Source organism: Passer domesticus, chromosome 33 (genome assembly GCF_036417665.1).
Source record: "Passer domesticus isolate bPasDom1 chromosome 33, bPasDom1.hap1, whole genome shotgun sequence".
NCBI lineage: Eukaryota > Metazoa > Chordata > Aves > Passeriformes > Passeridae > Passer > Passer domesticus.
Genome location: NC_087506.1, coordinates 1,758,738 through 1,784,744, shown reverse-complemented (window position 1 = coordinate 1,784,744; position 26,007 = coordinate 1,758,738).

Genomic DNA, 26,007 nt, shown 5'->3' with positions numbered 1-26,007 from the left:
TGAGTTTCCCCTCTGCCATCTAGGCCTCTCTGTCACCCCCTCCACTCCACCTCACATATTCCCCCAAAAAGCAGCAGGATGTCCCAGAAGATTCCACCCCTGAGCAAGAACTGTTGAAACTCTGGCTTTTCCCAAAACCCCCTACCTAAAACAACCCCCACAACAGCAACGTGTTATTTAAAAGGTGCAAACAACTCTGTCTCTCAGCACTTTGTGCAGGGCCTCAGCTACAGGAAGGAATGTGAGGCATCAGGGCTGCAGCACAGGGCTGGCGACTGATCCCACTGGCACCCCTGAGCGTCATCCGGATCCCCCACACCTGCAGAAGCTCTCTGCACCTCACAGGGCACCCATGAGAAATGGGGAAGAGAAAGCAGAAGAGAAAGGACAAAACAAAGGTGACTGCACAAGGAGATGCATTGTGGCAGATTTTTCATGCTCATCCCAGTGTGAATGGAGTCCTTACCCCTGTGTGAATGAAGCATCTACCAGGGAGTGATCAAAAAGACATTAAAAAGAAAACCAATATCACCTAACATTTGTAGGGTTATCACCTCTGGGCCTCCTTCTGCCTGTGTATAATTTTGGGACACATGGTGAGTATTGACAAAACACCTCAGGCCCATATGAAGCAGTGAGAAGGAAAAAGTTGAATTCCAAAAGTGCAAGATTCCTAGAGGATTTCATTTCTTTTTCCTTCTCTTCTGCCATGAGCCCTTCAGGAGTAATGACAGGCTGAGGGACTGGACAGCACAACTCCCTGGAGGAACTCCCTGGAGCTGCTTCTGGGACTCCCATGCAGGAGGTCACAGGGAGACGCTGTCACCTGCCATTGCTGTCAGCAGTGGGGGCAGAGAGGAATCTCACTCAGTCCCACTGGGCCAGTGGCCCAAGGCACCCAAATCTCTACACTCAAAACTTCTTCCATCCCCTCAAGGTTTCCTTTGCAGCTCCATGGAACAACAGGCAAAGCGAGGAAACAGCACGGAGCTGCTGCAGCTGGAGCAGTGCTGCAGAGCAAGGCCAAGAAAAGGCTGCTCTCAAATCTTTATCCTCTCACTGCTCTGGAGTGCCCTTTGTCCACTCTGGGCTCTCAGGGGCTCAGAGGCACTAGCAAGACACAATTCTAACCTACCTTAATGCCAAGAGGGACACAGAGTGAACAAGGCCTTTCTTACCAGTCATCGCTGCTGAGCAAGGAGAGTGCCTCCAGCAAGGAGTGCTGTGGGTCTGGAGAGGCTCTGTCCTTCTGCCCATGCCCACGGAGCGGCTCCTCTCGGCGCTGGGCACCAGTGGCCGTCTGCGAGGTCACTGCAAGGAGAGGGTCGGCCATGGGCGCTGCGGCCCGGGCAAGGCACCCCGCCATGGAGCGGCCTGCAGCCCCATCTCCCAGCCAGGGTTCCCTGTGGTGCCAGCTGGCACTGGCTCAGAGACTTCCCTGCTCTCTGGCTCCTGGGGCTCCTTGCTTTCTCCCAGCCCCCCAGCTGGGCACAGCTCCAGGCTAAACCTGACAATTGCCCCGCAGCCCCAGCTCCCCAGGGCCACAGGTGCCACGGCCAGCGGCAGGTTCCTGCGGCCGCAGAGCTCCCGCTCCCTGCCAGACAGCGCTGAGCAGCAGCACTCGCTACCCAGGAGGGAACCCCTCAGTGCCCCTCTTGTCTCAGCACCCTGATTTCCCCAGCCCTGAGGACAGGGGCCCTCTGCAGCTCCCTGAGGAGAGACCTGCAGCTGCCTGGAGACAGCACCAAGCCAAGCCTGAACAGGCCAGCCCTGCTGGGCCCGGCTCAATCCTCACGGAGCAGCTACCAGGGAACAGCCATACCTGACCCTTCCCACCTGACAGCGCCTCTGTTCCCACGGACTGCAAATATTCTAGACAGCAGGCAGCTGAGTGCACATACATTTTAGTATCCCTACTATTGGGAAGGGAGTACTTTATGGATGTTGTTCTTTCCAAACATTATCAATCTGTACACTTTCAGAGGTGCACACTGCCTGTATTTCAAAGATGCTGAGGTGAAATTGGTCATCTAATGGATGTGTTTGCAAACTCAGTAGGTTCTAAGCTTTCTCTTGTGGAAAAATGTAATTTCCAGACTAGACAGTTGATTAAAAAGGTTTCCAAATGCACTCTGAGGATAAAAATATGCAAATACAGATCCACATTGTTGGCAGACACACTCTCTTGTTGATCAGTTGACCTGGGTTTGCCTTAATTAAATTTTATGGTAAGGAAAAAAAATTACAGGGTATGAAGAAAATCAGATGATAAATGCATTTCTTAGGAAACCCATTTGTCATCAAAAGCACTGCCAATCAAAAATTTCATGTTGTGCACTAAAAAGCTCATTTTCTAATGTATAGATGAAAACATTTCAGCTGTCTACAATGATGGAGTATAAATATTGCACAGAATCTTGATGAACTGCCCTAGACTTTATAGGGTTTTTGTGCTACCTTGCATATTCTCACCAAGTATGGAGGAACCATAACAAGAGAAATATTCAGACAGGAGCTAATCTGGATGTCACTGAGGTACCCCAGCCACTGACACCAGTGATGTCACTGCAGAAGTCTGTAGACATACACATCTGGATTCAGTATGAATGGAGAGCCACCTCAGGCTAGTTCTGGTCAATTCTGGGCATGGAAGTAGTATCACTAGAAAAGAGCATTGAAGTATCACTCCTAGCTGCCATCTTCTTATCTCACCCTGCTTGGGATCACAGCACAGGCAGGCTGCCCACAAAGGAGAGACAGGAGCCACTAGGGACTATCTGCTGTGTATTTCCTGCAGGCCGCAAACAGCCTGGGAGCAGCAGGCAGCCCCTCCTGGTGTCATCGGCTGCACATGGCTGCTGTATTTGCTGGGTGACACAGGAGGCACTGCTTGTTCCCTCTTGGCACTGCAGGCTGTGGGATGGCAGCAGCGAGGAGCCTTCGGGCACTTCTGGGAGCAGCAGCAGCACGACTGCACCAAGCTGCTGACTGCCCTGCAGAGACAGCCCTTGCTGGGATAGCAGAAAAGCTGGCTGCAGAACTGGACAGCAGCACAGGCAGAGGGCCAGATGGTGAGTGAGCAACTGATGGTGGTGGTTCTCGCAGGTGCACGGTGAGCACACCCTGGCAGACTGCCCTGCAGCTCACCCTGCAGCCACAGCTGCCTCCTGGCACCAGTGCTGTAGTTTGGACTATCAGGATGGGCAAAAGCCAGAGCTCAGGCCTTTACACTACTTGATTCAGCTCAACTTTCCAACAGAGCTCTAAGAACCACTGCTCCAGCACTCCCAAGCTGGAGTAACTCAAAAGTAGATTTGCTGTTCATTCTCAGGACAGACTACGGACCCAAGATCCCAGCTGTGCTGGCTGAGGCAGGAGGCAGTTTGTACTCCTTGTGCAAGGAAAACCCTGTGTGGAAAAAGCTGCCATGGAGCAGGCTTACCTGAGGAGCTGCGTGGGAAGCTGCCATCCCCATGGATGATGGGCCTATTGGGCAGTAGGGACACATTGTCCTGCTTCTTCAAGACCTTCTTCTTCAAGGCACTACCAGGGTGTTTTCTCTGCACTCTAGAAGCTGTGCCATCAACAGGTGGTAGGCTAAAGCCTGCAGGGACCAAAGAGGAGCTTCTAAGTGGAAGGCACTAGACAGGGTAATGATGGAAAGGGTGAGAAAACTTGCCAGAGCTGGGTAACATCTCTTTGTTATCCCAAAGAACTTCACATATAACAATGGCACACTAATATGGGAAAAAGAATCACAGATTCCTAGAAGAGTTTGGGTTGGAAGGCACCTTTAGGACCATCTAGTCCAACACCTGTGAGCAGGGACATCTTCATCCTGATCCGGTTCCCCAGTGCCCCATGTAAGCTGGCCTTGAACACCTTCAAGGATGGACCAACAACAGCTTCTCTGGGCAAACCCTTCCAGCTTTTAATCCCCTTCCTTTAAAAAAAATATCTCTAATATCTACTTTAAATCTACTCTCTTCTAGCTTCAAACCAAATTGCAGCAATGCTTCCCCTAAGAAACAAGGAAACCCAGTACTGCTTTGTTTTTGTTTTCCTGTTCCAGAGGCTGGCAGGGGAAGTTACCAGAGAAAGTGCAGATAACCTTGCGTGCTGCCCTGGGGCTGAGTGCTGCCTCCTGAGGGCCCTGCTGCCGCCCTCGGGCAGCGCCCACAGCCCTGCAGGCAGAGCCCCTCGGCCGGGATTCAGTCGGGAACGCTGCTTGCTCCCGGGGCTACAGCAGAAGCACTGCCTGGGGGCTTCAGCACAGCTCTACAGCACCAGCTCCTCAGCAGGGGAGTGGCAGGAGAAGGATCTCTGGTGTTTTCATGAGAAGGAGTTGCATTTTGTTTCTTCCAGGTTGCACCCTGGTTGAAAAGCATTCTTTTGGACTCACCTTGCCTGGAGGCTGCTCTCCAGGAGAGAGTCTGAAGCTCTAGTGTGCTTTGCAAGACAGAATTTTCTACTCTGAAAGACTTTCGAGGTGAAGGGGGGAAACTGATATTCTGTTACTGACTCACTGAGGCCATGGGCAAGACACTTCATGCCCCTGTATTTTTCTTTCAGAAACAGAATTAAATCCCAAGCAAGCTTCCACTCAAATGCAAGTGGAACAGTCCCCCAGTCTGACTGCAACACTGCAAAGGGCAAGCAAGTGGTCAAAAAGGACCACCACAAGTGTAGCCACCACTTACTTGCTTCAGCTTCATCCCCGGGCTCAACTGTCTCCAGAATGGGCTGCAAGGATGTTTTCCTTTGCCTCCTTTTCTTCATCTCTCTCTCCAAAAGCTCTGCATCCTTCCGCTCTAAGTTCTTTTGAGCCAACATGCACAATGCAGCACGGATCTAGGTGCAATGGAAATGCATCATAGACTGTAAGGAGAGACACACAAACCAGACACATCTCCTCAGGAGCACAGAGTCCAGAGTCCACAGAGTGCCATAGGTTTCAATGCAGCTCCATATCCATTCCAAAAGTTTCAGAGGAATGTCTCCCGTCCTCACCTTGGCAATTACAAACAGCCAGGTGGAACATTTCTGTGCCACAACCTTACACTGCTACAACTTCAGCCTATGTCAGGAAGCCCTGCTTGAAGCATGAAGGTCATAGGAGTGCTCCAAGACAGAGGAAGAGCTGACACGGCCAGTGAGCAGGCAGTTCAGTTCCTACAGGCCATGGCAGGAGAATGAAAACCATGTGCAATATCCAGCAAGGAGGGGTAATTAGCTGTTGCTTAACACTCATGGCCAGGAATTGCAGCTGTTTCTCACTTCCTGGCTTCTGAAGGACTCAGCTCTGAAGGACTCTGAAGGACTTGGTCTCTGACATCAGTAGACCAAAACGAGGAATCATATGAAAACAAGCTGCAGAAACACTGCTGTTAATGAGCAGAAAACTTGAGAATGAGAGGGCTGTGACATACAGCCAGAAAGGTAACCAGGAAAAATCAAACTCTCCCATTTTCTTTTGCAGCCTTGCTTACACACAACATTAGAATCTTTGCTTCTCTGCTTCCGAGGATGCACTTTGCTTACATTCACTGATGTGTAGCTTATTCTGTCATTCAGAACTTCTCTAAAACAGCCTTTGCACATAAATAATGCTTCTGACATGACCTTAGCACCATCTCCAAACCAGGCACCTTGACACCACTGGAAACAGCCAAGCAATTGCTCTCTAGTTGTCAAATATATTCCCAAGAGAATCCACATTGCCCAGGAGAGGATGATTATGATTTTTAGTGACATTTTGGGCCAAGCACTAAACCGCCACTGGAAAGGAATTCTGCTCATCCCTGTCCTTCTCCCTTACCTTTCCAAAACCTTCCCTCAGGTCTGTGTCACTCGTAAGACCAGGATTGGTGTGATGATCCATCTCCTTGGCCTGGCTCAGTGGGAGGCCTGGAAATGAAAGCAAAGGTTCATGTAAATCTCTGGCAGATGTCAAGCCCCCAAAACCACAATGCTGGACAACAGGCAAGACAGGTTCCAGATTGCAGAGCCCTCAGAAGACACAGAGACTGTGACTGAGAGCAGCAAGGTACAATGCCTAGAGCCTCTCCCAAGGGATGGGCTACTGGCAGCAGACATGACATTACTCTGCTGGCCAGCAGACTGAAACCTGCTGCATGATGAAGGCCCCAGCCCCTGGATGCTGGAGAGCCTCTGTGTCTGACAGAGAGGGGCAGAGATGGAGATTGCTCTTGACAGCAATTCTTATCTGCTCTTATTCATGCTGATATTAGTAAGCATCTTCTTTTGGTTCCTAAAAGTCCCAGGTTCTAATACCTGGATGCATTTAGATCAACATTTTCTTCTCTTTGTTGGAATATTTTAGAGGACATGCAAAGAAAAACTTAGCATTGCAGGAGTGTTACCCAAACATGAACTGTGTTCTTGGCACCAGATAATTCATTTTCCCCGAGGGTTTCCTTCTGAACTGTATGAGACTGGGCCAATTTTGGGCCAGCCTGATTAAAGGCTGATTTTCTAATCGCAAGAAGAACAATGGAGCTCATTCTGAAATACTCTCCAACAGAGCTGTTAGAGCTAAGAGAACTAATTCTTTACATGGCTTCACAGAGGGTAAATACATACAGCAGCCAAGCAGTTTGAGAGGAATCCCTGTCCTAAAATGGGATTCCTTCACCCTGTAGAATGCTTCAGTCAGTAATAAAAGTGGGCCAGCTAAGGATTAATGTCATAGGTCATTTCTAGTCCAGAATGAGTCCAGAAAAAAAGTCACCTTCCTTACTGAGCAATACTTCCCCCTAGCTGCATTAAGCATTCCAGCTGCACATCAGCAATTAAGGAGTCATTCCAAAGGGGCTGTACCCAGGATTTGCCAGAACTAACCCGGAGCAAAGGGACCAGGTCATCTGATCTCTTCTTCTGCATCAGCAGAATTATTTCTTCAAGTCTCATCTGTCCCATCATGACACAGCCAGAGATGGCAGAGGAACAACAACAGTGTCATTGGGGCTTTCAACTTGAAAGCATTGGCTGAGCCAGATGCACCAGAGAGTGCATTTTGTCTGGCCCAATTCCACTTGTCAGGGATCAGGCAAGGCAGGGAGGGAGGACAAGGCAGAAGGCATCTCCTCCCCCAGCCTCAGCCTGCAACACTGACACAGGCAGAGAGCCAGGGAAGAGATTTGTCATGATGAACCTGCCATAGGTGGCTTTGGGCTTGTGCTGTCACAGGATGACAAACTCAGACCCTGCATAGCATGCATCCATTTGGAAGGCTCCTTCTCCCTGACAGGAAAATTTATAGGGACATTCTGTCAGAGGAGGTTTCTCTATTTCTGCCAATACAAAATCAGGCAATGTCCATTAATGTCCATCCCGTCTCAAAGGGTTCAGCTCAGAAAGTGCCCCAAGGAAAGGTTTTCTGCTACAAAAGCAGGAGGAAGAAGTGGGAACATTTCTCATTTTGTGCTAAATGCCTTGTTTTCCTTACTAATTGTGACATTAGGAAGGCTGCAGGGAGATAAAAGGCATGTGCAGAATGGAGAGGAATATTTCCTTTTCCTGCACTGCATTTCCAGGGCCACGAGGTACTACTCCAGCTCCTGCCACTCAACACTTCAGACTGCAGGAATTTTCACTGCACTGCCAGAGAATACTCCCAGTGACTGGACTCTGGGAAAGTCCACTGAGCCCGTCAAGCAATTGAAATGCATTTAAAGAAATTTTTAAAAGAATGCGTTTTAATCAAGCTTTGCAAATGTCACCTCTGAGTCAAGACCAAAATGGTCATTTTAGGACAGACATGCCCTGTACCTACCTGCATGTTCAGAGTTCTCCTCCTTGCTTCTGCTGCTGGATCTTGGCCTGCAGAAAATGGAGGACAATGAACATGTGAGGAGGTAGAAAGAGAAAGGAGGGAATGGCTGTACCATGAAAGGAGGAAAACCGCCAGAGCATGGGCACTCTGATGAAAGAGGAAATGCAGCACAGAAACACACCAGGATGCAAAGCTGATTCATTGTCCTTAAGCTTTCCATTGCAGGAGTCACAGAGAGCTGGCCAAGCTCTGTGTGAAACAATAGCCAAGTCCAGCAGAGGACTCATCTTGAGGTGCTTTAAAGCCCTGCCTCCTCTTCCCCACCACCACCTCTGCTCTTGGCACATTGGTGTTGGCTTTCACATTGTGCTGGGTCATCATAGATGGGCAAAATGCCTAAATACATGGGACACCTGGCTGTGCAAAATAACCACACTTTGGGATGGGAACACACAGGTGAACAGCACACTGCAGCAGCAGCAGACACCTTGGCTTACCTCATCTCCTGGGACTCCTGGAATTCCAGCTGCGGAGAGCTTTGCAGAGAGCCCACAGCACTGCCAAGAGAGGGACTTACTGCCTTGCCTATGGGGGGGATCAGAGGTGGTCCCAATAACCCCTTCTTCATATCCCCTCCACTGGAATACAGCAAGGAAGCCTGCAAAGAGTAGAACACAGTGCTCAGATCAAGCATGCAGCCTTGTCCCCATTCATGCCTCAAGACATTTAGATGTGCATTTAATTGGGACCTGGCAGGAAAAGACAAGGCAAACTGATGGAGCAGCTTGGCCCAGGATGGGGAATGTTGACCTAGGAAAGGGAAGTGGTGAGGGAGATCCCAGGGCACACATTTGGCACCTCTCCCTTTGTGCTCAGTTTTCTGCATTCCCAGCTGGCATTCACATATTTGACATCAAAATGTTCTGAGGTGCCACTGCCTCCACCTGGAGGATAGGGTGTCATGGGAATGGGTTTAGATCACTATTCTCTCCCTGCCCCTTAGGTACCTCACAGCCAGTGCTGATCTCCAGTCATGTCCCCACAAAGCCATTCTGCAGGAGGCCAAAACCTGCTCTTCTCAAGCCCCTCATTTCTTCTGCTGCTGCCCTTCCCTCCTACACTTCCCCAGCAGCCTTTGAGCCCAGATGCTGCTGCTGAGCTCGCAGGATGCTCGCTGCTCTCCAGCCCCCACACATCCACCATCTCAGCCTCACTGGCTTTCAGGATGTTCAGCAGAGCTCCCTGCCCTGCTGCTCTCTGCAAGGTCTCTGCCTGCCCAAGTTCCTCCAGGGCCCCCATGCCATGGCCAGGAATGAGAATGGAGGCAGCAGGGGCAGATGCACACTCTTTGTTTGTATCCCATCATTTTTGGGCCAGCTAAAGAACCAAATCAAGACCTGTTCAGTTTCAGTGAGAGGGACAGTTCCTGTCAGGGAGACACTGGACCTTTCTCAGCAAGGCTGAAATCAAGTATCCAAGCCTTTGATTGGACATTTTGTCTACCAAAACTCTTGTTCATCTGCCTCCTTTTGCACCCCATGGCAAACCCAAAACAACTGCAGCTCCTGGCCCTGCTGACAAGGCAATCGTGTGCCTGGGCTCTGGGCTGCTCTCCCCATGGCCACTTCCCATCCCTTCCCTCTGGACAAAGCCATGCCACAGCACACAGCTGCCCAGAAGCTGATGATGTCTAGAAATAGCAGCAGAGACAACTGTGCAGAGGGCATGGCTGTACAAGTCAAAAGCTGAGACAACCTGGAACTGACTTTGCAGGACTGCCTGCTCCAGCAAAGACCTTGTTCCATCCCAACCAGACACAGCTGACAAAAAACACCACCAAGACATAGACATGGCTCACAGATACCCATAGGTTACTAAATCTAGAAGGACAGCTTGTCCAGATTGGACAACTTTAGCTGCTCTGACTGCTTGTTGGTGTTTTCTCAGCCATGAGACAGAGGAGGAACCACAACAGAGCCCAGAAACCATTCAAAGACCTCTCTTGTTATTGACACATGCTGAGGATATGAAGGCTGCACTACACAGCCACTGCAGAGACAGCCTGAAGCACAGTGTCCAGCTAAGATCTTCTTTGGCTCAGCTGCTTCCCTGAGGTCACACCACAGGAAAAGATCTCCAATCTCTGCCTCCATCACATAAACTGAAAATCTACTGCACAGGACGTAGTTTGGTCTCCTTACCTTATAACATTTTTCTTCTGAACTCTGCTCCTGGTGTTTTCTACTGTCATTATCATAGCCAGTGCCAATGTCCTTGTTCTCTTTCTCCATGCTGTACATTTTATTATTGTTAGAAGAAGGAGAGCTGATCCTGATGGGAGGCAATGGCTTTGAGGGAAGGAGTGAAGAGGGACATGGCCGGAAAGACTTGGAGAAAATGAACCTAGTCACGCCTGCAAAGTGGAGGAATTTTCACTGCACCACCAGAGAACACTCCCAGTGACTGGGCTCTGGGAGAGTCCACTGAGCGCGTCAAGCAATTGAAATGCATTTAAAGAAATTTTTAAAAGAATGCGTTTTAATCAAGCTTTGCAAATGTCACCTCTGAGTCAAGACCAAAATGGTCATTTTAGGACAGACATGCCCTGTACCTACCTGCATGTTCAGAGTTCTCCTCCTTGCTTCTGCTGCTGCATCCTGACCTGGAGAAAATGGAGGACAATGAACACGTGAGGAGGTAGAAAGAGAAGGGAGGGAATGGCTGTACCATGAAAGGATGTAAACATTCTTAGCATGGGCACTCTGATGAATGAGGAAATGCAGCACAGAAACACACCAGGATGCAAAGCTGATTAATTTTCCTTAAGCTTTCCATTGCGGGAGTCACAGAGAGCTGGCCAAGCTCTGTGTGAAACAATAGCCAAGTCCAGCAGAGGACCCATCTTGAGGTGCTTTGAAGCCCTGCCTCCTCTTCCTCACCACCATCAGTCATTCCTCAACTTGCATCCTAACTCCCCAATTCTGCTGTCTCTCCTTTTGGAGCCAAGTGGCTCCTACAGCCACACTGAAGCAGCAAGAGCTGCTCAGCTGAGACATGAGACTGTATGGAGGGCAGCTACTTTTGTACAGGTGCCAAAGCTTGACTTTGCCTGCTCGTGCCTAAACCTGGTGACAGTCTCATGCTACATGTGGTCAGAGCACTGCTGTCTCCCGAGAATGCTATGACACCTCCTGGCTCTTTCAAGAACAGAAAGGCTTTTTCCAACTCAGCTGCTAGGGGAGGATATTCAGATTGCACTTTAAAAGCCCTCCCAAAGATTTCCAATTCAAATGATACTTCTGTGTCTCCTTCTTTATTGTTATCACTCGGATAAGCTTGACAGCTACATTTTCTCTCCCATATCCAAGCCAATATCTTTCCATCAGGTACGGTCCTGTAACTCTTGTCTACCACCTTGCCCGCTTTGATCTTAAGCCCAGATCAAAATATTAAACATTGATCAGATTATACATCTATACCCCAAAACTTCTCTGGCATCTCATTTCACAGTGGAGGCCCAGGCACAGAGAAATTATTCCTGATGTTTACAGAAGCAGCACCTGAATTTGCAGACCCCTCTCCAGTAGCCAGTATTGGCCCATACATAATCTCATGGGTGCAGAAGTTAACAGTCAAGAATGACAGCATTCAAATATCTGCAGGACCCAGACCCAAGCAATTCACTTCCCAAAAAAGAGCACAACCATTACAAAGGGAATCAATAGCCAAGTCCAGCAGAGGACCAATCCTGAGGTGCTTTGAAGCCCTGCCTCCTCTTCCCCACCACCACCTCTGCTCTTGGCACATTGGTGTTGGCTTTGACATTGTGCTGGGTCATCATAGATCGGCAAAATGGGGAATACACAGAGGTTTGCCTAAATACATGGGACATCTGGCTGTGCAAAATAACCACACTTTGGGATGGGAACACAGAGATGAACAGCACACTGCAGCAGCAGCAGACACCTTGGCTTACCTCATCTCCTGGGACTCCTGGGATTCCAGCTGCAGAGAGCTTTGCAGAGAGCCCACAGCACTGCCAAGAGGGGGACTTACTGCCTTGCCTATGGGGGGGATCAGAGGTGGTCCCAATGACCCCTTCTTCATATCCCCTCCACTGGAACACAGCAAGGAAGCCTGCAAAGAGTAGAACACAGTGCTCAGATCAAGCATGCAGCCTTGTCCCCATTCATGCCTCAAGACATTCAGGAATGCATTTAACTGTGTCCTGGCAGGAAAAGACAAGGCAAACTGATGGAGCAGCTTGGCCCAGGATGGGGAATGGAAAGGGAGATGATGAGGGAGAGACCATGGCACATATTTGGCACCTCTCCCATTGTGCTCACTCTTCTCCAAAAGTGGCTTCATTCCCAGCTGGCATTCACATATTTGACATCAAGGTGTTCTGAGGTGTCACTGCCTCCACGGGCATTTTGGATGTCATGGGAGAGGCTTTATAACTCCCTGCCTCTAAGGTACCTCACAGCCAGTGCTGATCTCCAGTCATGTCCCCACAAAGCCATTCTGCAGGAGGCCAAAACCTGCTCTTCTCAAGCCCCTCATTTCTTCTGCTGCTGCCCTTCCCTCCTACACTTCCCCAGCAGCCTTTGAGCCCAGATGCTGCTGCTGAGCTCTCAGGATGCTCGCTGCTCTCCAGCCCCCACACATCCACCATCTCAGCCTCACTGGCATTTAGGATGTTCAGCAGAGCTCCCTGCCCTGCTGCTCTCTGCAAGGTCTCTGCCTGCCCAAGTTCCTCCAGGGCCCCCATGCCATGGCCAGGAATGGGAATGGAGGCAGCAGGGGCAGATGCACACCCTTTGTTTCTATCCCATCATTTCTGGGCCAGCTAAAGAACCAAATCAAGACCTGTTCAGCTTCAGTGAGAGGGACAGTTCCAGCCAGGGAAAAGGTCTGAGAGCTCTGCTGACAGCACAGAAACTGGAAATTGACCACACTGCACTTAGCTTGGTCTCCTTACCTTATATCCTTGTCCCTCTGAACTCAGCTCCTCTTCTTTTCTCATGTTCTCAGCATAGCCAATGCCATCTTTCCCATTCTCCTGCTCTCCGCTGCATATCAGGCTTGGCTTGGTAGAAGGAGAGCTCTTCTGGATGGGAGGCAATGGCTTGGAGGGAAAGAGCATAGAGGGACTTGCCAGGGAAATCCTCTTGGCAAGCGGGTAGCCAGACAGGCCTGCAAAGTGGAGACACAAAATATAAGTGAAACCAAAATGCAAACCCAAAGCATCTGAAGCTCCATATCTCATGGGACACATTCCCTGCAAACTTCTAAACAGCTGCACAGGGCTACATTCTCTTGCTGGCAGACACTTGAGGCAGGCCAAGGGAAAACCCTGACCTACTTCCACAGGGATGCTACAGGAGCACCCTGGCCTCTGGGCTGCCCTGGGACAGCAGGGAGCCCAGAGCCCTGTGCTCTCCAGCAATGGCTCAGCTGCACAAGCACGCTCCTGCTCCTCTCCCTGCCCCACAGCTGAGCAGCCCTCCAGCTCCACGGGGCACTGGCAGCAGCACAGCTCATTGCAGGGGCACATGCAGGGCACAGCTGTTCCCTGGCAATGTGCACAGGCTCTCTGGGCTGCCACAAGACCCTTCCTCCCAACAGAGATTGGCCCAGCTCTACCCCCTCACCTCTGTGTGAGGCTGAGCCATGCTCACAAGGGAAGAAGTGAGTTAGGTGAATTCCCACCTTTATCATTAACATATCTAATGGGTGTGGCACTCAAGGGGAATAATTTTTAATTTTAGAGAAAATTTATTTGGGTTCATTTTTCATGGAACTAGCCTGCATTTAATTCCTATGAACAGTATGAAGCTGGCAAGTCAGAAGGGAAAAGGCGAAGGCTCCAATGATAAGAGGAGAAAATATTCCTTCTTCAGTCTGGCCTGTGAATCCACAGGAAAAACCCACACAGCTGTGACTGCTATTTCTGTAAACCACCAAGTCCTGTCAGCAACAGGCAGGCCTTATTGGTGTTTCTGTAGCACTGTAATACCATCCTCAGGGTTGGACCTGACCAGCAAGCAGAGGAAGAACGGGAAATTTATCTGTAGTGAGACCTGACATTGATGGCAAGGAAAGCAACAGGACTTGCGTCTCATGACCATGTCCAGTCTGTGCTCAGCTGTGGCCACAGTCCCTGTCCTGGCTGACAGTATGAGTGATTTGGCTGCTGTCAAAAAGGAGAAAGCAGAGTAAACTAATGACAGAATGTTGTGATGCCATGGGCATCCTTGCAGGATCATCTGTATCTGTCAGCCACCTACTCTAACCCAGAACAGAGCACCATGGAGCAGTTTTCCCTGAAATATGGTGGGATTGTTTTTCCATTTGGCTTCAGCCTTTCAGCTCCTTCCTATGCTCACCTTTTCCTTCAGAGGTTTTTCCTTTTCCAGTAAACTCCATCTTTGAACCCGTGCTTCTGCCTGGCAGAAGGATCTGGGTTTGAATTTGGGAGCACTCTCAGTGTAGCCAGCGACAGGAGCTTGGTGCCCAGCCTCAGAACAAGGCCGGGTGACTCCGATCGCCAGCGCTCGGCACAGAGAGGCAGAGCCAGACGCGTCTGCTGCCGCTGCGGCCGTGCCAGCCACAACCTTCACAGCCTTCACAGCCCCAGCGTGGGGCTGCCCCTTTGTGACACAACAGCCCATGGGGCTGCCCCTTTGTGATGCAATAGCCCGTGGTTCTCTCATTTCCATGGCTGCAAAACCCCACCCCAACTCCATCCCTTTCCCTTCCCTTCCCAAGGGCAGCCAGCCTTAAGCCCAGCCTGGCCACGCCTGAGGGTTTCACACTGTCTAGGAAGTAAACCCTCTCCAAAGCTACTTTTCAATCCTTTATTTCTGAAATTCCCACTCAGTTCTGGGTTGCAGCTGGTTGGTGTGGGAATTGGTTAATTTCTCTTCACATCAAACAAAGTGCTGGGACACAAACAATGGCACCATGCTGTGGAAGTTAAAGCAGCTCTGCACTCCCCAGTAGATGAGCCCACAATTCAGCTGGCCGATAGCTTTAGGGAACTAATTGACCATCCAAACATTCCACTTTTGCTCTGCTTCTTTGTTCCGGCGGTTTATTTCCTGCTTTCTTGATTGCAGAGAAACCCAAACCCAATATAAACATCATCTTCCTCAAAACATTTCTGACCCTGGAAGTTCCTGAGAATTCAAAATTTTCTTCATAGAAATAGCACTTGGCAGGTCATTCTAAAATACTCTCCAACAGAGCAGATAAAACTAATCATCCTTGATTTGGCAGAACTAAGCCTGACCCACGGGACACGTGGGTCTGATCCCTTTTTCTGCATCTGCAAAATTATTCTTCAAGTCTCATCTCTCTTATCTATTCAAAGATCTCTGCATTAGATGCCCCCAGTGTTCAGTGGGCTGACATGATCAGTGTATCTGTAGGGTGTAATTGGCCATGCAAAGCTCTCCATTGTTGTGCAAGGGGTTTATTCCTGCTTTCTTTCCTGCAGACATACCCAAACCCAACATTACAACACCTGCCTCAAAGCAATTCTCATTTGGACTGTCCCTGAAAATTCAAACCTATACTCAGAGTGTTTCCCTGTCCCCAGGGACAGGCTCCAAGGCTGGGCTCTCTCCTGCATGGAATGAAGAAGAGCTGCTGCCCTTGCCAGCGGCTCCAGGGTCTCGTGGTCAGTGCTTTGAATGCAGCTTTTGTACACACACTGCCTCTCTGGGCCAAGCAGCATTCCTGGACATTGGCAGCACCTCTGCAGGCCAACATCCTCCAGGCACAGCTGCAGGAACGAGATTGCAGCAAGTGCTGGCTGAAGGAGTCTCCAGGCTGCAGCAGCCCTTCACCTGCAGCGGAATCATCTTGTGCTGCTCTGGGAGAAAGCAAAGGGAGTGACGGGCTCTTTGCAGATGAGGGTCTCCTCCATGTGCTGCTGCTCACTGGGCTGATACAGCTGCTGGTGCCCTTCCCTGCAGATGTACCAGGAGCCTGTCTGGAAAAATAACACTGCCAGTGCCAGTGCCAGCCACCCATCCCTGCCATGGCCCTGCCCACAGGGCGTCCTGCCTACCAAACTGCTCCAGTCAGGTGATGTCAGACACCATCAAAATACATTCAAACTATGCATTTTACACATTCTTTCCAAATCGTGGCCATGCAGCCCACATGCTGGAGGCAGACTGCTCTTGGCAGAATGGGGGAAGCCCCAGCAGCTGCTCTCCCCATGGCTGGATGGCCATGGCAGCAGAGCCAAGTCTCTCACCGTGCCCACTGCTGTTGGGACCCAGTGCTTTGGACATGTTCTCACTGAACTCAGGCTTCTGCTACAGCAGCATTGTGCCTTCACGCATTTGATAACAAAGAGTTGGAATGGCAAGGACTCCTTACAAGAGCTACCAAATAAAAGGGGAGGGAGGGGGTGAGTGAGTTAGAATAGTTTGCTTCTTTTTAATACAGGCATACCTGGACTGAAGCAGGGACACTGGGCTAATCGTACTGGGGACTGGTTTGTAAGCCTTGTCTCTAGCAATTCCCACCAGTCTGCAAGCATTTTTTAGTAGAAAGCAGTATATAAGATTTTACAGCACATCCATGAGCAAGTCGAAGCCAGAACTCCAAGTACAAAACAAATACTCCCAAATCGGCCACCCATGGGGAAAGGAAGAAGAAAAGCAGATGAAACAAGTGCCACTGCAACTGAATTGCTTGCGTTCATCCCATGGTCCAACTTTTGTGGACAAAAGCTCTTCAATTCAAACACACAGCTTAAGACCAAGGAATTCAATGTTTTGAGAGCATTTAAAGCCTAATTCCTATTACTTTCAAGGAAAGGTAGATGCTAAATTCCTTAAAAACTCAAATATGGGTCTAATTGGGACTTTATCCTCCAAATCAGGAATGGAGGTTTAGAATTGCAGAACTGTTTCCATTGGAAAAGGCCTTTAAGATCATAGAGTCCTCCCAATAACCTGACATCACTAACACTGCCAAGGCAACCACAAAAGCATATCCCAGGAAATGTTGGGAGATGGAACATCGTTCTTCTCTCTTTTGTCTCCCCAGGAGCCCCTTGGCAGGAGAAATGCCCACATGGGCTTTATCTGACTCCTTTCCAACCAACCCTTCCCTCACTCCCAGGTCTCATTTGCTCTGCAGGCTTCACTAGCTCGCTCAACTCAGAGGAGCTCTCAGAGGAGAAAATGCTGCCTGGCGTGGGGCTGTCTGATCCCTGTCCCATCTTGATTCCATCTGCCCCCTTCCCTCTCCCATCAAAGAGACCGAAGGATCCCCCACAACCCCACGGTACTGCAGCAGATCCTGGGCACGTTCCCTCCTCCGCTCCTTGGTGGCCCTGGGGAGGCTCCAGAGCCCTCCCTGTGTGCGGGACAGCTGCTGCAGCACCGCTGCGCCTGCGGGCCAGCAGCGCCCAAGGAGCAGCTGCGCAAGTTCAGAGTCTGAAACAGAATCCTCAGCGCACACAAATGACAACTGGCATTTCAGGGGCTGGCAGGAAAAACTAAATCCATCTGCTCGTTGCCCCTGCTAGCCATGGCCACGGTGATGCAACTGGAAGAATTGCCCCTGCCCAGGAAGCTCTCAGGTAGAAGAGAGGAGCAAAAGCCACGCATTTCTGAGCTGCTAGCTCCCAGTGCCTCAGGTTTTCCTTCCAATTTCTAAAGGGTTTGGACTATTTTTACTGTTTCAACCCTTGTTATGTGCTCCTGTGAACAAGTAAGCACAACAAAGCCTCTCCCTCAAAGCCTTGAGGGACTGCCAAAGCAGAACTTGTTCATGCTCTTTTCTCCTGGTGATTTTATAATCCCATACAGACTCTGACAGCAAACCCGTGCTAGAGGAAAGATTGCCCTTGGAATCATAGGGTACTTTCTGGGTGGGTGTTTTAATCTGCTTTTCCAGGGCCTTGGGCTGAGCAGGGTCAGGATCTGGGGGATTTCACAGAAGAACTGGCACAGGACATTGCCATGGCACAGGGGCAGGGAAAATGTATTGGCCGTTTGCAGCAGAGAATAGAGAAAGGCACTGGCCCAGGCAGCTGCTGCCATGTGGGCACAAGCTCTGCTGCCCAGGAGGGTCCCGTAGTGCAGGGGTTTGCAGATGGACACATAGCGGTCATAGCACATGATGGTCAGGAGGAAATACTCTGCTGACAGGAAGAAATACAAAAAAAAAGAGCTGAGAAGCACATCCTTTGTAGGAGATGGTGCGGGTGTCCCAGAGGGAATTGTGCATGGCTTTGGGCACAGTGGTGCAGATGGAGCCCAGGTCGCTGAGGGCCAGGTTGATCAGGAAGAAGAACATGGGCGTGTGCGGGTGGTGGCCGCAGGCTACGGCGCTGATGATGAGGCCGTTGCCCAGGAGGGCAGCCAGGGAGATGCCCAGCAAGAGGCAGAAGTGCAGGAGCTGCAGCTGCCGCGTGTCTGCCAATGCCAGCAGGAGGAAGTGGCTGATGGAGCTGTTGTTGGACATTTTTTGGGGCTGCACATGGGGACCTGTTCATGGAGAAAGGACAGTGAAGATTTAGAGGAGATACCTGTAACCAAAATCAAAGGCATTTCCCAGACACCCTCCTCGGTAACACACAGACACACCATTTCGTGTTCAAGAATTCTGCTGTTTTTTTTGCTAAGATCCCCTGTATCTTTGCTGCTGTTCTTGGATATCAGAAACCCTCAGCATTTCTGCTGCCCTCAGGTGGAACAGAGCAAGTTCTGTTAGGTTAAGTGATGAGTGAAGAGTAAGGGGAGATGGTCTCTCCTTCTGACCTATTGAGATTTTCTCTGGGCTTTAGCCTTTCTCAGGTGGAGGGTGATCACCTTCCCATGCTTCCCCTAAAATGTCACCAGGTACTGCTGAGAGGAGATGGATCCACCACAGCCCAGCTCCGTATCTGTAGCCAAGGACTCACAATGCTCGTTTCATGAACCCAGCAGCATTTTCAGTGTCAGAACACCTCTGCATTTCCTCATTAAACTTATAACTCAGAGATGCTCTAGGACAGTTTTGCACCCTGGGTTGAAGCTCCCAGCTTGCACTGCAATCTCAGAGGGACTTCCAAGTGTCCATATGCTGGCATTGGATGAAGGGAGATGCAGCTCCTTGCCTGGCTGCACTGACAGCATTGCCCAGAGCTGGGCACTGGGCACAGCGTCACCCTGAGCCAGCTGTGCCCCCTCCCAGAGCCCCCAGGGCCGGGCAGCTGCTCCCAGCCCTGTGCTCTGCAGAGGGAACTGGGCCCGGGGCTGCAGAGCTGCCCCACGGCTCTGCTGCAGCTCTGCCTGCACAGGAGGGGCTTCACGCCTTGGAGCCCCGGCCCTGAGGGCAGAGGCTTGGCTGGGGGACAGGAGGGAGGGGGCTTGTTCAGAGGGAGGGGCTGCACTGCAGGGGATCCTGAGGGCAACTCTAAACTCTCCCTGCCACAGCATTGCTGGCTTTTGTTTCCTCCCATTGCCTGATCATCTCTGCTTCCTGGAGATTTTCCTCCTGCCAGTGTTTCCCTGTGCCTGATCTCTCCCTGTCAGCAACCACAGACCCCAAATCTCTGTGCACTCTCCCTGGCCCTACAGAACCCTGCCTGTTTGCAGGGCACTGGCTGGGGGCAGGTTCTGTTTGCAGCTTGGAGAAAGGACAGCTCAGACTGAGCCTGATGGCTCGAGCAAAGGTGATGCTGGTGCTGTCCATGGGCAGAGTGGCTGAAAGCACATTAGGGATCTCCCGTGAACCTAGTGATCACTAAAAGAAACAGTTCAGATGTCTCAGACAATTTTCAAATTTCATAATGAATAATTCATAATCATCCTATATTGTTCATTCTCCTTCCCTGCCATTATCCAGTAGTAGGAAACTGAATACAAAGTCTTACGAAAATTATTGCTTTTTTACAAAAACCCTTATTTTGGAAATATTCCATGACTGATCAGAAGATCTCAGCATGTCAGAGTTTCATGAGCATTTCACCTCCCCTGCACCAAAAATACTCAGAGTTGTACTCACAGAGTCTGTAGGCATTGGGATGTTCCAGCTTTAGGAGATGGCTCCAGGAGCTGCAGCTGCATTGTCCTGCAGCCAGAGGTTCCTGTGCCAAGGGCTGGCAGTGATTCTGCCCCAGGCACTTCTCAGCACCTTCCCAGCCCTGACTGATTGAAGCTCTCTGTGCCTCTGGGCTGTGCCTGGGGAGGCTGCAGGCAGTGCCCCAGCCCTGCTGGGCTGGCAGAAGAGCTGCTCATCAAGAGAAATGTGCTCTTGAAGCTCTTCTTGGTTACCAGGAGCTGCCTCTGTGCCAGGAGCCCGGCCCAGCTCAGCAGCACAGACACAGCACAAGGACTTTAATGAGCCTCTGGGGCTTTGTGCTCAGGCCCTGAACATCAGTCCCTCAGAGGCAGCTGAAGAAACCTCTCCAGAACTCCATGTCAGAATCCAACTCCAAAGTTTCTTGGACTTTTAATGGGTCACACTGAGGGACACCACTGAGAAAGTGTCCCCAGGCCCCAGGCAGAGCAGAGAACTGGAGGCCGTGATGACAGGTGGGGACAAAGAGAAGCCAAGTCTTGGTGCCCTGGGGCACAGCAGGGTCTGTGCCAGCAAGGGCTGGGAGGACACACCTTGTCCTGAGGCCCTGGGGCCTCCTGGCACAGCCCCAGCCAGGCTGGGCACTGTCAGCCCCTTGTCCTGCCCTCAGCATCCCCCCCTAGCCCACATCCCAGTGGCCTTAGGGATCTGCTGGAAGGAATCCCTGGGGAGCCTTGTTTAGGAATGGCCCTGGGGGCTCCTGAATGCTCCCAGGGACTGCAGGGTTTTCCAAGGACTTTGGGTTTTGCTTTTGCCTTGGAGTCTCTGAGAGCTTTGTGCAATCATGGCCTCCAATAATCTGCTTTAAGGAGTCCCTTGAGAGCTTTCTACTGACATTCAGAGGGGCTCATTAATGCTTTGAGACACTCAAGGTGTTTAAGGTCCTTTGGATTCTCCTTTCCACACTGAGTCTCTAAGAGGCTTTTGTGCTATGCTGGCCACCAATTCTCTCCTCCAACTAGTACATGAGGAGCCTGTGTTGGAGAGGGACCTCAGTGGGACCCATTAATGCCTTGAGACACTTTGGGTGTTTCCTCTGACTTGGACTCCTGGAAAGGTTTGTGCAATGTCCTCTTAGGCCATGAAGTTCCAGGGCTCAGCTCTAAATGCACCACAGGGCTCATTAGGATCAAGCAAGTCCTGCCAAACCATGGCTCTGCCTTGATTTCCCTCCGCTCTAGTGCAGTTCATTAGGAGGGTTTCCTTTTTCAGTTATGGAGAAATATTTCAAAGAGCTTCTAGGAAGTATGTATTCCTATTTTAAAGGGTGTCTTTTATTGCTGTTCTTATTACACAAGAGATGATTGCAGCATTCAGTGACTGATATTGATCCAGCAGGGACTCTCCTAAGGAGCTCTGGCCTGCTCAGAGAAGCTGTGCCTTGAGCTCTGACCCAGTGTGGACAACCTTGCTCCACATTCCCCAAGCCCATTTTGTCTCTCCTCACTCAACGGGGACCTGCTTTGCTCAGAGAACTGGCTGTACACAGCCAAAGAGGGTACAGTTTCTTTTATATTTTGAAGCAATCTAAAACTCCTGACTTTCCCCATTGAAAACAGACATCCTCCTCAAGTGTGTGCCAAGCCCAAGCTGCCACCAAGGAGGTTCCCCTTCCCTAAGGCAGAACCCTGCAAGGAATGTTTTAGACACACAGGAAGTTCTGCAATAAACACAAATCCAGAGTTTGCTCAGGGCAGAATTAGACCAACTCCTGACGGACAGACCAGCTTTGAACTCCTTGCAGCTGAAAGCTCTGAGCTGGGAGGTGTGGGAGAGACCCAAGAGTGAGGGAAGGGAAATGCAGAGCACCCAGCAAGTGCTTCTGTGCAGACAGGCTGTGGGGAAGGGCACTGCAGAGCTGCCCTGGGCCAGCTGGGAGGGTGGATCATCATCCCAGTCTGCACTGGGCCATTACAAGACACTGTTGGATGGACACTGCACCGACCCCAGCGCGCCAGCCCATTGCTCAGGGCTGCTGTCACTGCCCAGAGCCAGAGGGGATCCCTGGCTGGGGGCTTGTGCCATGGCCACCTGCCCTGTGCCGCGCTGGCCGCTCAGGCACCAGGAACCAGCAGCAAAGGGCACTGCCAGGGCCAAAAGCCAGCTCAGCCAGACAGAAAGGGGCAGTGCTGGCACTGTTTCCATGGCAGCCCTCACTGGGGGTGACACCTGGGTCACCTGTCCTGGCAGCTGCCATGGAAAGCCCTGGCAGGGACTGAGGGCACAGACACTGGCACTGAGACACTGCTGGGCCGGGTGCTGAGCACAGGGCTGAGCACGCAGAGATGGTTTTGTTCTTGCTGAGCTGCAACAGAGCCAAGGCCTGTCCTGCCCCTCCTCCAGCCACGCTGGGCAGGGGCTGGGGCTGGGGGGGAGCTTGGCAGGGGACACAGCCAGGACAGGTGACGCCAACTGACCCCGGGGATACCCCAGACCACAGGACATCATGCTCAGTGTATGAAGTGCGGGGAACAAGGAGGAAGGGGGAAATGTTGGAGTGAGGGTTTTTGCCTTCCCAGGTAACTCTTAGGCAACAGGGAACCCTGTTTCACCAGCGGGAAGGGTCAGTACCAAAGACACAGACACCAACTTCAGGAATCCTGTAATTTATATAATGCACAGCTGCAAAGAATTACAAAAGGATAATCTCAGCAAAGCACATAATCATTAGCAAAGAATTACAAAAGAAGCTCAGCAATCCATCCAGTCATTACTAACAAAGATTGCCTACAGTGATTAAAGAAAGATCCACCACCAGTTACCCTCAGACTTTACCATCACCCAGATTCACACATCAGCTGGGGCAGACAAGGACTGCAGAGCCACTCCCAGACACTGGGAATTCCTGCATGTGCCTCCACCTTTGCAGGCAAGGAGCCTCCAAGCCCGCTGTGAGAGGACACAGCTTTTACACTCTCAAACAAACAAACTGACATCACTGCTAGGGTGGGAACATCTGGTTTCATTCTCCTGTTTGGTTTCTCCCAAAGCCTGGCCAGGGCTCAAGGAGGAATCAAGGGAGTTGACTTTGATCCTTCACCCCCAAACAAGGCCAGATGGGGCCTTGTCTGGTTTCTAAATACAGAAAGAGAAATCCATGTTTTATCAAGGAACACATCCACTGATCATGTTGTTAATAATGCTTTGTTAGGGAGTGGATACAAATATACCATTTATTTGGAAGGTTCATCTAGAGATGAACCTTGCCTCTGGGCCTGTTCAGGCCTTGATCCCAGCCTGTTCAGGCCTTGCTACTTGGATGGGTCCGGAGAGCTACAGTGAACTACTAGCTTCATAACAATTATTTCAATAGCACAGTTTAGATTTAGATATTAGGCATAACGGCATCTCCCCTTGTGCTTCAATTAAGTGCTGTTAAATTTTATTACTCAGAGCTATTCACGTTCCTTTTCAAACATGCCTAAAGAGTTGCTGTTATTCTGTTATTTATCAAATGCTCTCTTTACTTGAGACTGTCTCTTTTAAGACAAGTCTCAATACTTCACTTCCCAGCATAAAGTGTCACAACAACTTGAACATGGAATGTTAGAGTGCACACCAAGTGCACACACTGCAATGATGACAGACACTGCCACAAATGCATTTCACAGCAGCCTCCAATTTGGCAGCCATGAAGCCAATCCCACCAAGAAGAATTTTCTTCTTTCTGCCACTCTTCTCCTGCTCTTTCTGTCAAGGTGATTGCTGACTGTTGGCCTTCTAACGCATCACTGACAGCAGTGCAACATTCCTGTCCCATGACAGCCCAGGCTCCTCCTTGGCCAGCAAGCAGATAATCCAAGGCCATGCGGTTCTGTGCAGTCCCCATTTGTGTTTGTTGGAGCCCATAGGATGTGCTTATTGGACATTTTAACAGCATCATTTGCTACTTCTAATAATCCATCCAGTCAACTCCACAGGACGGGGCAGCACACATGGGGCACAGGATGAACCAGAATCTTTTGCTTTCTGAAACCCAAGGCACTCCACGGGGAAAATGTTCTCTGGGCCCCAACTCTTCCTTGTGGTTGTTGCTGAAGGACCCTAAATGGTGGCCCTGCAGCCAGGAGTGGGGTAACACTGACACTGACCAGCTCCAGCAGCCCAAGTTCTACTGACATTGGGAGTGATGGTAAAGCACAGAAATCCTCTCACACTGTGGCCTCTGTAACTAGAACAGGCTTGGGTTTCTCCTGAAGGGAAATCTTAGTGAATCCTGTCAAACGGATCATTGTATTCCTGTGTTTTCTTGAACTGTCCCTTCACTGACAGTTACGAGTCAGAGCCCACGGACTGAGTTCTGGCCACCCCACAGGGTGGGCCCTCCAAGAGAACCCCATTCCTCCCAACTTCAGCTGAGAACAAACACAGAAATTAGTGACATGGAGTACTTTGACTACCCTGATCTTGAAATTTTCAGAACTAATCATTAAATTTTGATGAACTAATCCCTTGGTGAAACACTGGAGGTGTTTGTGGCAAACAAAGATTCTGGCACACTATCAAGGTACAACTTACAGACATCAATAGTACTTTAGTGACACTGCTCTTAATTTTTTTCTCAATCTCATTTCAGTAAAGAATAATTGTGTTGTCCATGGAGATGGAGCCTTTTCAATTCCAGAACAAAGCCTCCAAAGTCCTTTGCTGGTCAGCTTTAGCATGTTGTCTGTGGCTAACAAGGCTTGGTGGGGCCCTTTCCCCTTTGGCTGGAAGGGGGCTGAGTCCCAGTCCCTGAGGGCACCAAAGCTCCTGGATGGAATTTGTGTGCAAGTCCCTCAGTGTCAGAGCAGCATTCACAGGGAGCCCTGTGGATCAGAGCATTTTCCAAAGGGGCCGTTGGGGCAAACAAGGAGATTTGGTCTGGCAGGATGTGTAAAACAGTATCCTGTAATATCTACTTGTTCTCACACAGAATACTTGGCTGCAGGGACATTCCCGTTGTTCCTGCCCAGGTTTCAGGATTCAATATTGTATTTCCTAGGAGCTGCTCCTTCAGCTGCCTCAGGAGGGCCTTTTGGCCTCCGGGCCCACACTCTGGCTCCATTGTTAGGACTGCTGCATCCAAACCCTTTATCTCCACAAATGGTAATGACTGGAGGTGGATCTCCATTTTTCACAATCGTGCTTAAAATTGCAATATCAATAATTGTGCTACCCTGTCATGGGGTTGAATAATCCAATCTTATTGACAATTGTTTAACAGAATTACTGTAATTTCTCCTTTATATTCAGCATCAATTCCTCCTTTCCTCCTGCCATGACATGAACATTTTGCAAGACCAAGCTCCAAGCGAGCAGTTACCAAACCCAAGTGTCCTGGAGGAATCGGAATTCCTCTCTCAGTATTGATAGCTTTCATTTGCTTTGGATTTATCCTAATTAATTCCAATGCATGAAGGTCCAGCCCTGCAGCCTCTGGGCTGGCCCTGCCAGGGGCCATCACACCCACAACAATTTCCCAGGCAGTCCAAGTCTCTCTGTCCATGGTTGTAGTTGCAAACTGGGTGCAGCCATGCACAGCCAGGGGTTTCCATTTCCCCAGTGGGCCATTGTTAAGGGTATGGAGCACATCTGGGAGATGGGTTCACCATGGGGACAGGTTCCCATCTCCTCCTTTTTTCAACTGCTCTTTTAACAACCCCCTCACCTGTTCAACAAATCCTGCAGCTTGAGGATAGTTTGGAACATGAAAAACCCTGCAGTCTTAATCACGGTATTTTTCACAGTAACAGACAAAGCACTCTGCATCACAGTATCAGCAAACCCTGTAAAAATAGACAATTTTATGCCCTCCTCCTTTTTTCATTGTATACAATCTCACAAAGTTTACCTCTGACATTAGGGTCCAGGCCAATCCTTTTCTATAGAGTGTTTAATGTTACATCCCTGAGCAGCCAAAGCTACCAAATTAGTATTGTCAGCACTATTTCACATTATTACTATTTTATACGTAGATATAGATATTGGTATAGAAATATAGATATAGCTAGATAGCTATAGACATATATATAAAATATATATATCAATATATATATTAAGGTCTTATTATACTATAAATATGTACATAGTTATTTATGATATTAATATTTCACTTGCACAAATGCATTGGAGCTCAA